Here is a 13536-nt window from a genome sequence, read left to right on the forward strand (position 1 = left end):
GACAACCGGTACCCAAGGAATTCCACCTCTCTGGTGTGGAACTGACACTTCTCCAGTTTCACCCACAGCTGGTTTTCTTGCAGTTTGCTCAGTACTTCTCGCACATCTCGCACATGCTGCTCTTCATCCTCCGAGTACACCAGTACATCGTCCAAGAACGCAGCGCAGTTCTTGTACAGCAATGGTCCCAGTACGTGATTCATGAATGATTGAAATACTGCGGAACCCGCCTGGAGGCCGAAGGGCATAACGCAGTACTCAAATGCCCCCAAGGGGGTGAACATAGTGGTTTTCCACTCATCTCCCTTTCTCATACGTATCAGGTTATACGCCCCCCTCAGGTCCAGCTTGGTAAAAATCTTCCCTTTTCTCACCCGGGTCAGAATGTCATCGATTCTGGGCATAGGGAAGCTCACGGGTTCGGACACTGCGTTTAGGGCCCTGAAATCCACAATTAATCTCGGTTTGTCCGAGTTTTTTTTGTCTACAAAGAACACTGGACTGCCCCCCACCGCTCGTGACTCCCTGATGAACCCACGCTTGAGGTTTTTGTCAATAAACTCCCTTAGCTCCTGCATTTCTCTGTCAGACATTGCATACACCTTGCCCACTGGCAATTGCGCCCCTGGAAGTAAGTTGATTTGGCAGTCAAAGGGTCTGTGCGGGGGTAGTTTATCTGCTTCCCTTTCGCTGAAGACGTCGGCAAAATCTGCATATTGTCGTGGTACCCTACCTTGTTCCATTGCTTCTATCTTTGCTAACGTGGCCTGAGTCCCTACTTGGCCCCCTCTTTCTGTGCAGTGTCCCATACAATGTGCTGACCCAAAGGAAACCACTCTCTGGTGCCATCCCACAAGCGGATCATGCAGCGCTAGCCAGCTCATCCCCAAAATGATGGGCGCTCCTCCCAACGTGGCTATATTAAACGCTATCCGTTCTGTGTGTCTTGCCACCCTCATTGTCATGGGGACAGTTTGCTGGTCTACTTCTCCCCCCAACAGCGCCCTCCCATCAATCGTGGTCACCTGCAGGGGAGTTTTTAAAGGAATGGTTTGTATCTGATGGGCGGCTGCAAACTCCTTACTCATAAAGTTGCAGGAGCTGCCTGAGTCTAGTAACGCCTTCACTTTTAGTGGGTGTCCGTTTGCCAGCTCCAGCAATACCTCTATTACAAGAGCTGGTCTTGGGGGTTCTGGCGTGGGCACATTTACTGTTCCTTGGCCTGGCTGCTGTGCCCCGTCGGTGGCAGCCAGGCGTTGGCTTTTACTTGCTCCTTAGCTCCTTCTCCCTCCTCCCCAACAGCTCCCGCCATTCCTTGCCATTCCTTTCTTTGCGGACAAACTCTGGCAAAATGACCTGGCTGTTGGCAGAGAAAACATTTCTTGGCGCCTTTTCCCTCCTTCTTCCGCCCTTCACTGGGGTTTGAAATTGCGCGCGCGCGCGCTGTTCCGATTTCCATCGGCTCTGCTGGCAGAGAAGGCTGCTCTGGCATCTCTGGAATGCGGAAATCCCTCCAACGCTCCCCTTTCCCTTCCCGCTTCTCCAAGGCTCTGGCCTCCTGGCGTGAGCCTATGGCCAGCGCTGATTTAGTCAGAAGGTCCATAGACTCCGCCCTGGGCCCCCGGGAAAGTTCGTCTTTCACTGCCGAAGATAGTCCTTCTTCGAACAGCATTTGTATCGGTTCCGCTGACAAATCCCATCCTAATTTATGGATCAACATGGTGAACTCAGTCCAGTACTCACGGACAGATCGGTTCCCTTGTTTACACGCCATTAACTGCCTGCGCGCCACTCCCTGCTCAATCTCGCTGGAAAACATCAGATCCATGGCGCGAAAAAACTTCCTTGTGTCCCTTAGGGCTTCATTATTGGCTGCCATTAGTGGTCTCACCCAATCTCTGGCCGGGCCTTCGAGATGCCCAATCACAAAAGCAACCCTCGAATCCTCATCAGGAAAATCATCAAACTGCAGATTGAGGGCATATTGCATCTCAGTCCTGAAGGCTTGATAATTCCTGGGATCACCCCCAAACTTCTGCACCAGTCCTGGCACTTTCCTCGAGAGCTGGGCGGCTTTCCCCTTTTCTGCATCATGAGCCCTCCTCTCCTCCAACCTCGCCGTTTGCAGAGCTAACTGTACCTCCAACATCCTGTACCTTTCTTCCAGGCTAGGACCGGCTGCAGCTGCTCCCCCATCTCCTGCTCCGGCTGGGTTGCTCATGATGCCTCTCTTTGCACAAGCTGCTTTCAGGGACTGTCAGATTGCTGTGGTGGGATAATGAGCTGCTTGTGCGTTGAAACTCGATCCCTCAGAGCTCACTCAGTCTAGTGAAACCCTGCCTTGAGAGGAGCCCTTGAGCATGGCTCCCTCAGTCGCTGGTAGAATCTGACAGTGGGCGTTTGCGGAAGCGTTTCCAACATAAAAGCTGTTTCACAGACATGCGCCTCCTGGATTCCCTGCGTGACAGCTTCCGGCGGGGGGTGGGAGTTCTTAAGGGCTTTTCTGATACCTCCTCGCTGTTCCCACTGGAAGTATCCCAGAGCCTCCCCTCCGACTCCCTTTCCTTTGGAGCTCTAGCACTCCCCCTACTGGTTCCCTCTTCTGCTGAAGAAGAGGCTCTCCTATTCTCCTGAAGCCTTCTCACCACCTGTCCTTCCGATGGCAGTTCCCTGACATAGAGATATACATGTTTTATTCAGTGATAGCAGTACCGAGTTTACATCTATCGCTGTGTGCTCTTCTCACAGGAAGGCAAGTGTATTCAAGAATGCTTCTGAGTTTCAGTTCAGAGCTATATGGAATCTTGAATTCCAGTGTTATCAACAATTGCAGCATTACACCAATGGGGGAAAACTAGGCGTAATGAGGAGAACTGGCAGGTCAGGAACAGGAACAAAAACACATTGCCTCATCTTTATAATAGTGTCACTCATAACAGCAAGCAGCCACATCTATGAAACAAGCTGAGGGCACTCTTTTCTGACCTGCCATACTTAGCGAAACAGGCAGCTTTTCATATTTCTTAAAAGCATCCAGGATTAACATTGCAGTGGTTCTGTAAATGGCTTCTGGGGCCTTTGTCTCCTTTTGCTGGGGGAATAAGAAACAAAAACAAACTTTGTGAATGGTAATGCCTTTGTTTACTGAGTATACAAAGTGTTCCTTGGCTAATGTGCCTCTAAAAATAATGATGATGATTTTATTATTTATACCCCACCCATCTAGCTGGGTTTCCCCAGCCACTCTGAGCGCTTACAGCATATCTAAAAACATAAAGGTGTGCCACGATTACATGACAAGCGTTCTGGGGCGGGGGGGGGGGAAGCACTTATTTTGGAAAGTGAACCCCGAAGCAGTGAAATGGAGGAGGAGAACGTAGATACAGAGAAGTGATTGAAAGTAATAGCAAGCATGTACACAAGCAACCATATTTCCAGACTGACCCCAAGCTCCTCGTATTGCGTGGCTTTGAGTGTAGGCATTGTTTGGTCAATGAAAGGCACATATCGTATTTTTCCATGTATAAGACGATATATTTTCCTCAGAAATAATTGGCAGAAATCATAGGTCGTCTTATACACGGATAGCCATGGGGGAACGGGCGATTGGTGGCAGCAGTCAGCAGGAGATTTGCAGTGGTGATTGGGCGCGGGATTGGTTGCTGCAGCAAGGCCTGCTGACGATTGGCTGTGGCTGAGGCAATTGGGTGGGCTATTTACAGCAGCGGCGATGCATGAGTGCAATTGGCTGTGGTTGCGTTGAGTGTTCCGGTTGGGTTTCTGTGTTAGTATGACTATTTGTGAGACAATGAGAGACAGGAGCAGATGTGTGCTGGTCCAGGGGGGAGTCCTCAACCACTGAGTCCTCAACCACCTCTGGAGCCAGAGTGGATTCACCTGGTGCCTGCTCCTGAGGATCCGGCACAGGTGCAGGCGCTTCAGAATCAAGGCCCTGCCCCAGTTCAGCCGGCCCTGGAGGCAGGGACTCCTGTGCAGGCTGGGATTCCTCCGGTTCAGCCTCTGAATCGGATTCCCAGGCCATCACAAGATGCCTGCGAGAAACTGGCACAAAGGACCCAAGCACAAGAGCTCTCCTGTCAGGGACCGTGCTGAGGAGGGCTGCACTGAAGAGGAATGGTAAGAGCCACCCCCTCCCCCTGCTCCTGCTCCTGAATCTTCCCAGGAGCAGGAGGACAGTATAGATTTGGAACAGTGGTTTGCAGAGGGACATAGTTCAGAAGACAGAAGTTGGGAAGAACTGGGTAGGGAACAGCTAGGAGAGGAATAACTGGGAGCGAGTGAGTTAACAGACTCCCTTTCGCTGGAAGGTGTCCATCCGCTCAGTCCAAGGTCAAGGAGAGCAGATAAGGTGGCTGCACAGAAAGCACAGTGGTTGCGAGATCACGTTGCAAGACGCGGATGTGATGGGGGAGACTAGGGGGGAAGTGGGTGGAGCACCTTCATTCCTAGAGATGGATTCTTTGTTCTCTCACTGTGACCATTAAAGTTCTGACTGGTAAGAGACCCCTTTCGCTTTGTTCTGCTTATCTACGGCCAAACGAGGGGAAGGAAGCCGAGTCCCAGAAGCCTGACATCTCCTCCCTCGGGACTTCTAGCATCTGTTATTCAGAAGTCTTCTGGCCTTTGACCATGGAGGCAGAGTAAAAGCTAACATACATCATTATATCACGTTGCCAATTTCACCCATGCACGTATCCCTCAATTTATTCTTCATCCCCAAGCTCCATCTACTCCTCACATAGGAAATACATTGAGAGCATGTGTCAGGTGAACCCTGTAGCATCTCCCTGTCGTCATTCTTTGATAATGCATGAGCAATTCCATAAGAATTTGGACTCGTCACATACTGGGATCGCCATGTGACTGTAGACACCATCAAGCTTATTAAATCTCCTTGCCCTTGAGCTCTGAAGAATGGCAGGAGGCAACCCTGTTTGAAGGCACAGGAAATCAATATAAGTAGTTGACAATCAAATTTGTCCCAACTTCATTCGAATAATGGAGAGAAAGCAGAAAGTTACACTCATTGGTTTTCTCCCCCAGGGGGAGGGGGATTAATCATGAACAGGGAAATGTGGAGGTGGAACTAAGCTGACTGGGTGAGAACGTAGCAACGTCATCATTACTTTAAAAGTAAATACAGGAAATTAAACTGACTGATGAAAGGTAAGGGCATGAAAAAACAAAGCATTGGGAGAAGAGCAATTAAGGCATCATAAGAAAACAAATAGGGAATAAGAGGGAGGGGGACAGAGAGTAATGCATAAAGCAGATCTCTAGTTTCATTACATTCCTCATAAGTATTTGCGAATTAATAATAATAATAATAACAACAACAACAACAACAACAACTTTTATTTGTATCCCACCCTCCGTGGCCGAAACCGGGCTCAGGGCGGCTAACATCAAATATAAACATTGATATAAAAATTAAACAAAAATTAAATCACATCTTAAAAACAAGTCAGGATAAAATTAAAATCTGAATTAGATGGCTTTCCTCAGGATTTGGGTTGGGAACAGTAAACACTCATTAGGCCCAACTGTGTACGCTGATCTTATATGGGCCTGTGAGAATGCTGGGAGGCCTCTTTCGTACTAGTTCTTATACAAAAAGGAAGGGGAGTCAGGCTGAGCCCTGACCAAACCCTACATAAATTATTTATTTATTGCATTTATTTCCCCCACATTCTTTTTCAAGAAACACCAGGTGGCATACTAAGTTATTGGCGCTAGTGCTATTTTACCTAGAAAAAAGAGGTGCCGGAACTCACCACGAACATCTTCTCTTGGAATGGCAATGGCGCCCACCGGAATGGAGTTCTGGCAAGTTTCAGCTAAAAAAAAAAAGCCCTAGTTCTTGCCCTCCTCATTTAATTCACACAACAATCCTGTGAGGTAGATTAGCCTGAGAGGCAGTGTCTGGCCCAAAGTCACCCAGTGAGCCTAATGGCTGTATGGGGATTATGAACCTTGGTCTCCCAGGTCCTAGTCCAGCATTCTAACTACGACACCACAGTGGCTCTCAGTTGACAGTAGCATGGAATAAGTAGGCAAGAAGTAGAAGAAGAAGAGGAGGAACAAGAAGAAGAAGAGGAGGAGGAGTTTGGACTTGATATTCCGCTTTATCACTACCCTAAGGAGTCTCAAAGCGGCAAACAATCTCCTTTTTCCTTCCTCCCCCACAACAAACACTCTGTGAGGTGAGTGAGGCTGAGAGACTTCAGAGAAGTATGACTAGCCCAAGGTCACCCAGCAGCTGCATATGGAGGAGGAGCAGGGAAGCGAACCCGGTTCACCAGATTACGAGTCCACCGCTCTTAACCACTACACCACACTGGGGGACCCAAAAACAGGACATTCCAGGATCTAAGCAGAAGCTGGGCTTGGCTTCTTTTTTCCAGTATGCCACACTTAAAATGGGGCACTTGTGGAGTACAATATAACAAGTTGGCTGTGGTTCTGATTTTCATCAGAAAAACAGATTTTAACAGTATTCAAATTTGTTTTCATGTAGGTCAGTCCTTTGGATAGTTTATAAAGATATAAGAAAATGGACAGCACCATGCAGAAGTCAGTCATGAAATCAGTAAATTCTTCCTGAAATACGGAAGAAATAATGCTACAGTTAACAAAACAAACGCATGCATATCTACTCAGATGAAAATCTAACTGAATTCAATGGTATTTATTCCCAATGGAGTGCAAATAAGATTATAGCCTAAGTAAAAGAAACAGCTGGTCATTTATAGGGAAAATTACCATATAGTTGGCTGACTAATATACTGTAGATAGCGGTAAAATTAAATTTTTATATAGCTTAACAAAATTTAAGACAGGTTCAGGTAGGGATACATGAGGTCTCAGGATATGGTCTGATGGCACAGACGAGGCCACAGCCTTGCTAATTCTAAGCAGGTCTGGGTCTGGTCAGTGCTTGGAGACCACAGGGTTGCTGCCTATGGTTTTCATGATGGAAGAAAAGCAGGATGTGGGTTTTTGAAAATAAATAAGAAAGATTTATATGATCTAAAGAGAAACCAGAGTAATAAATGAGGGGTTGTCTCAAAGCAAGTTATGCTAACAGCAGACCCATCAAAATCAATGAACTTAACTCCACTGATTTCAGTAGGTTTGCTTGGAGTAGGACTAAATAAATGAGCATCCCTTGGTGTGATCTCCCATCAGCCTCATCTCCTATTAGCCAACAGCTGGGGAAGATGGGAGTTGTGGTCCTTCAACATCTGGTGGGATGTCACAGGTTCCCCATCTCTGGAGTAGACAAAGTTGAGCCAGGTGGACAAAAGGTTTGACAGTGTGGGGTAATTTCATATGCTCAAACCACGTACACTTCCCAGAGTGCTTGAGCAAGAAGGAGATAAAAATGAAATTAGTAATATTTCTCTTCTTCTGCACACATCCATTGAATTATTTCCCCTTCTTCAGAGGTAATATTTGTTTTAAACACGTATTTATTGGGGATAGTGTACAAAAAACCACTCAAATAACATACAGCTATCAATGAAAATGAGTGGGACGCAGGTGGCGCTGTGGGTTAAAGCCTCAGCGCCTAGGGCTTGCCGATCGAAAGGTCGGCGGTTCGAATCCCTGCGGTGGGATGCGCTCCCGCTGCTCGGTCCCAGCGCCTGCCAACCTAGCAGTTCGAAAGCACCTCCGGGTGCAAGTAGATAAATAGGGACCACTTACCAGCGGGAAGGTAAACGGCGTTTCTGTGTGCGGCTCTGGCTCTGGCTCTGGCTCTGGCCAGAGCAGCGATGTCACGCTGGCCACGTGACCCGGAAGTGTCTCCGGACAGCGCTGGCCCCTGGCCTCTTAAGTGAGATGGGCGCACAACCCCAGAGTCTGTCAAGACTGGCCCGTACGGGCAGGGGTACCTTTACCTTTACCTTTATCAATGAAAACAGAAAAAGAAAATAATAAAAAACAGATAGATCTGTATCATGATTGCTTCATTTCCCCATTTTTTGACATTTCCATCTTTCTTCCTTAAACATTTTGCTGCCTATCTGATCCAGTGAAATCATTATTCAACTGTTATATTTAAAGAGGCATTACCCAGCTAAATTCATTAATATTAATCCATTGGAAATTTTGTACTTTACAATTATTTCCTTTCTTCCAACCCATCTTGCCCTCCTTCCCTTCTACTTTACTAAATATGTTTTGTTGTCTTTAACTTTATAGTGTAAGATTGCACTGACGGTGCAGAGGGAAAGTTATTTTGCTGTTGCTGTTCAGCACTAAGCAATTTTCGGTGCTTTGCTTTGACAACTCTATTGAGGTTATTAATACTGCACATATGGAAGCAAATTGGATGAATAAAAGCTGACTTTTAAAAATTGTTTAGCACAAAAGTATGATTCGAAAGCGTTAGTACAGAACTTTACTCCAAAACAACTTGAAACAAATAAAGTTACTTTCAGATAGATGCAAAATATCTTTCGCTGATCCCAGCACAGGTAAAATATCTTAGATTATTGATATCTTACACCCAGAGCTAAAAAATCAAAGCTCTGTCTCTCTTCCAGCTTTGAAACAACCTCTGGTGAGGATTTTGATTTGTCTCTTCAGCAGTGGCTGAAAAGTAAACTTTTCAAAGCTACTGATCCAGGAAGGAAATGTTACACTTCCCTGCTCTGTGTTACATAAGACAACTCACCATTAGAGTAACTATATGTCAAAATCGTAAAGAACCCTTCTTATTTTTAGATCTGTTGCTCATTCTTCAATGAGAATATTCACTGCCTGGAGCAGTTCCTGTATGTATGTATGTATGTATGTATGTATGATGGTATCTTAACAGCATAACAGAATGCAGGATGATTCAGAAATTGGAACTCAGTGTAGTTTGATTCGAAATGATCCAAGAGCGGCTGGAGGTGGGGGGGAAGACTTCATCTTTTTAGCTAACCATTGCTTTGTTTCAAACACACATTCAAGATATTTTCAAATGTCAAAAGATTAATATTTCACAAAGAACTTAGTATTTAATATACACACTTCATATTTCTAATAAACTGAGTGTTAAATGGTTTCCTAAGGTTAGGGTTGCCCAATGACATGCCCATTACCACTGTAGCTTGAACCATTAGGCAGAAAATAACACACCAAACTTTAAGGTGGTGTGTGATTTTCTGCCTAATGGTTCAAGCTACAGTGGTACCTCGGGTTAAGTACTTAATTTGTTCTGGAGGTTTGTTCTTAACCTGAAACTGTTCTTAACCTGAAGCACCACTTTAGCTAATGGGGCCTCCTGCTGCCGCCACGCCGCCGCTGCACGATTTCTGTTCTCATCCTGAAGCAAAGTTCTTAACCCGAGGTACTATTTCTGGGTTAGCTGAGTCTGTAACCTGAAGCGTATGTAACCTGAAGCGTATGTAACCCAAAGTACCACTGTATATGCAATAGAAAACGTCTTTTGAAACCATGATTTGCCCAGCATTGCATTTTTAAAACCAGTGATACTTCATTCAAATCCCTGTTGACTGTGTATGGAATGATTCTAGGCAATGCAAAACAAACTTGCCAGAAATATTCCCATCAATGCCCATATATATATATATATATATATATATATATCAGAGTAGCTCAGAGGCACAAGGACATACATTGTCATTTAACGTTGAACCACAAAGAAGATCAGATAGAATATTTGTACAAAAGCCATAGCCAAAGGAATACAGGCTAAAACTCACAATCATTCCTCTCTTTGAAAGCCTGGGAAGAGTTTGTGATCATTACTAACCTTTTGCATTTCTCAAGTTTGAAAAATTAATTGATTCACCCACATGCTCTCATGGCTAGTTGGCAAAGAGGTGAACTATTTTTTCCCCATAGTCAACAGTGTCAAGCTGTGAAGTTATTCATGTTGGCATTACTCTTTTCTTTTTCGAAAAAAGAAAGAAAAGATAATGCCCTGGTAGAAGCCTGGCAGGTCAAATTTGAAAAAAGGTTGTCATAGATGCTGTGGAGAAGAGCCTTTTAAAATTCCAGCCTGCATCCAGTGTATAGAATGATAGACAGGAAGCTCAAAAGGAAATTGCATCTTATGAACATCATTCTTATTCATTACAGTCAATGAAACTTTTGCCCCTGGCTTTCCTGCATTTGGCTTCTCTGTACACATTGTGTACAACATTGCTTGTTGTGGGCTGTATCCTCCTCTCGGCAGCCTCAAACCTACCTCTAGGCAGCATATTCATTTAAGGCAAATTAGTATCTATACTGGGCAGGTGTTGACACCCTGGGGGCAAAAAGATGGTTCGTGAACTAGTCTTGAATTTGCAGGTGATGATTTCCTTGTATCCTAGATGACAGCACAGCAGATTAGCATTTAACTGAGGCACCTTGAGAGAACGGCAAACTAAAAGTTGTAGTAATAGCTGTAGCCTCCGGAGTCCATTCTTCCTCAGGCTATAAAGAAGGAAGCTACATCTATTAGTGGTCTATTTAAGGGATACTGTCTCCCATATGCATGCCACCACAGGTGGTGCTTCCCTCAGCAAAGTCTGATAGAGGAAACAGCTTTCTTATCTCTTAGTAGGAGTTATTGGGACCAGGGGAACTATAGGGGTACTATAATAAATTTAGTGTTGCTGTTGATATATAAAAACCACACTCCATTGTTTAAACAAGGAGGGAAATGGACATCAGTTCTGTAAAAGAATTAGCAGTTGTCATTTGTGGTCGTGCGTTATTTGTTAAAGGTGCCACACTCATAGATTCCATCTAAAGGAAGTCCATTGCACTGCCCAGAGTCTTCTGAAGTTAAGTTAGGCACCTCCAAGGAATAGGATCGTAAAGTTCAGGGGGGTGAGCCAAAGGGGGATGCTTTTCAAACATTTCCAAAAGCATCAAAAGGGGTCTCTTTTAAAGCATTTATTATTATTATTATTATTATTATTATTATTATTATTTTCACCTATCAAGAGTGAAGGCTTTGTTTGCCTTCAGTGACACCAGCCCATACTGAAATATGATTGGTTGCACAATAGTTTTGTCAGAGTATTCTATGATCCCTGACTGGCTAGCATCATCTATTTAGTGGACCCTGGAAGCATGGCCCTATCTCTCCACTGGCTTTTTGCCCTCGATGATGTGATAGTATAGTAAACTGCCAATGCAGCATCAGATGTTATTCCCGTCACTGTGTGAACCCTAGTTGGCCGGGATTACTCACGTAGCTAATCAAGGAAGAAGAAAATGCAGTGATGGGAAGATGGAATATGAGATCAAAAAAAAAAATAATAATTGTGGGGATGGGAACAATGGGAGCAAACAGGATAGGGGAACAGGGAATGTTTTTGCAAGTACTCTAGTACTGGGGAAAACACTACATCAAAATAAGAGAACATTTGGGGCACCACTTCAGTAGTTGCTCCCTCAATATGGACCTACTTCTCATAAAATTCTAAGATCTTTTTTTTTTTACTAAGCACCCATAAGCCAGCCAACATGTGGTGTTTTTGCTCAGCTTTTCCTGATTATATATAGTCTAAGATATATAGATATGGCTTTTTAATTGGGCTGTGCTATTTTATCCTTACAGTCTGTGTCATTCTAATATATCTAATGTTAAGCATTTAGGATTCTTAAGCAAGGGAAGTGTGTGTGTGTGTGTGTGTGTGTGTGTTTCTGTAAATGAATCATCCATGTTCAGGTACAGTATACCTCTGAAGAAGAGACCCTGGGAACAAAGAATTGCAATCTTCTTGCTACCTGCTGAATTGCATGGACTTTGATCTGACCTACCAATACAATTGTTGGGTTATTATGACCAAATGGCTATATTGAAAGTAATCACACCATAATCATACATTCTAAAATTGCTCATTTTTTGCAGCACAGATGATGAAAGAAAACCATCTGCCACTATAAAAACCTATAAGAACGCAAAATTATTTATTATCTGAGATGCAGGAAGGATTATTTTCTTCTAAGAAAAAGGTTTGGAAGGTGAATGATAAAAATGTTCTAGTTTTAATGAAGTAGAACAAGAGAAAAACAGGCTGCGTTATATATCCTTGGTTTGTAGACCTAAATTCTAGGAATACCCCTTTTCTCCTTTGATGTGGTTCGACATGAAGTGTATAGATCATTTAGTATGCTTGTTTGGTGCATAAATTCCTCCGCTCATGAAAGGAATATCTCCTTCCCTTTAGCATCTAAATTATATATGAGGACATTGATAAAGGAAGATCTAATTCCTTCATTAAACTGTCAAGGCCTTTGACTGGCAATGAAAGAAGGGCAATCCATAGCAAGGCTGGGGAAGCTACAGCTTTCTAGATGTTGTTGGACTCCAACTCCCATCAGCCCCTGGTAGCATGGCCAATGGTCTGGGGGTGATAGGAGTTGTAGTGCAGCAACAACCGGGGGGGGGTGGAGGACACAGACTTCTCATCTCTGATCTATATATATAGTTAATTTGTATTAGCATTGACAATATATTCCATGAAGATTCCCCCGGTGGAGAGTATATTTCAAAAACCACACGTGTACCTAAAGCAGTAGAAGACAACATGTTAATATAATTGTCTGACCTCCCAGCAGGTGAGTCATTGCTGCTTACCTGGAGGGAGAAGGGCAGGATTGAGATGGTGAGGAGGGAAGTGCGGTGCAAACACACCAACAGAGGCAGCAGATTAGCTCCTCTGGTGTATTTGCACTGCACCAGCCACTCTACCACCGCATCCCTCCCCATCTCAGTAAGCAGGAGGGACTCACCTGCCAGGAGAACAGGTAAGCACCTCCAGCCAACCACATTGTTTGCTACTAGCTTGAAGTTATTAGCTCATGAAGTGACATATTTCCAGAAACCTCTCTCACTACTTTTGCCATTTTTTCGGACATTTATTGTTGGTTTGCAGATAGTTGCCATTGTGATATTATCTTGTGTCATTGTATCACCACCCTGTTCGTTGTTTTATTGCTTATAGCACAGAGCAAGTCACCTTTTAAACAAAAAAACACTTCTAGGATGAGATTTTAGCTATATCACTGCAAGTCACAGTTTCATCACTGCAGCTGGAACACAACCATGGGATCAGAGCAAGCCTTTTTTGCAACAGAGAGACCTAATTGCTTCCTCCTGAATCCTTCAAAAGCACCATCAAGCCTTTCATCCGTAACATCAAAATGAATTCTAGAAGATGCAAATGAAAAAAAAAAAAAAATCACATGTAAATTTCCCAATATTCTCTGATGCATATCATATATAGGCATGTGGGAAGGGGAGAATTGGTGCCAAATATTTCATCATTCATTTCAGTGGTCCAAAGAATACCAAGTCAGTTCCCAATGCATTGCCCTTCTCTGATGTACATTTCCCAGTCTGCTTGAAACTAGCGCAGAACAAGCAGCTGGCATCTGTCGTTTTTCAAAAGCTGCTCTGTTGTCATCAGCAGGAAAGAACCAATCATTTTAATAAGCATATCAATGCAATTCTTTTTGATGTGATTGCTATTGTTTCTTGCAGGTAGCAGATATTCTGTA

The sequence above is a fragment of the Podarcis cretensis genome (assembly GCF_951804945.1).
Source record: "Podarcis cretensis genome assembly, chromosome: 12".
Classification (NCBI taxonomy): Eukaryota; Metazoa; Chordata; class Lepidosauria; order Squamata; family Lacertidae; genus Podarcis; species Podarcis cretensis.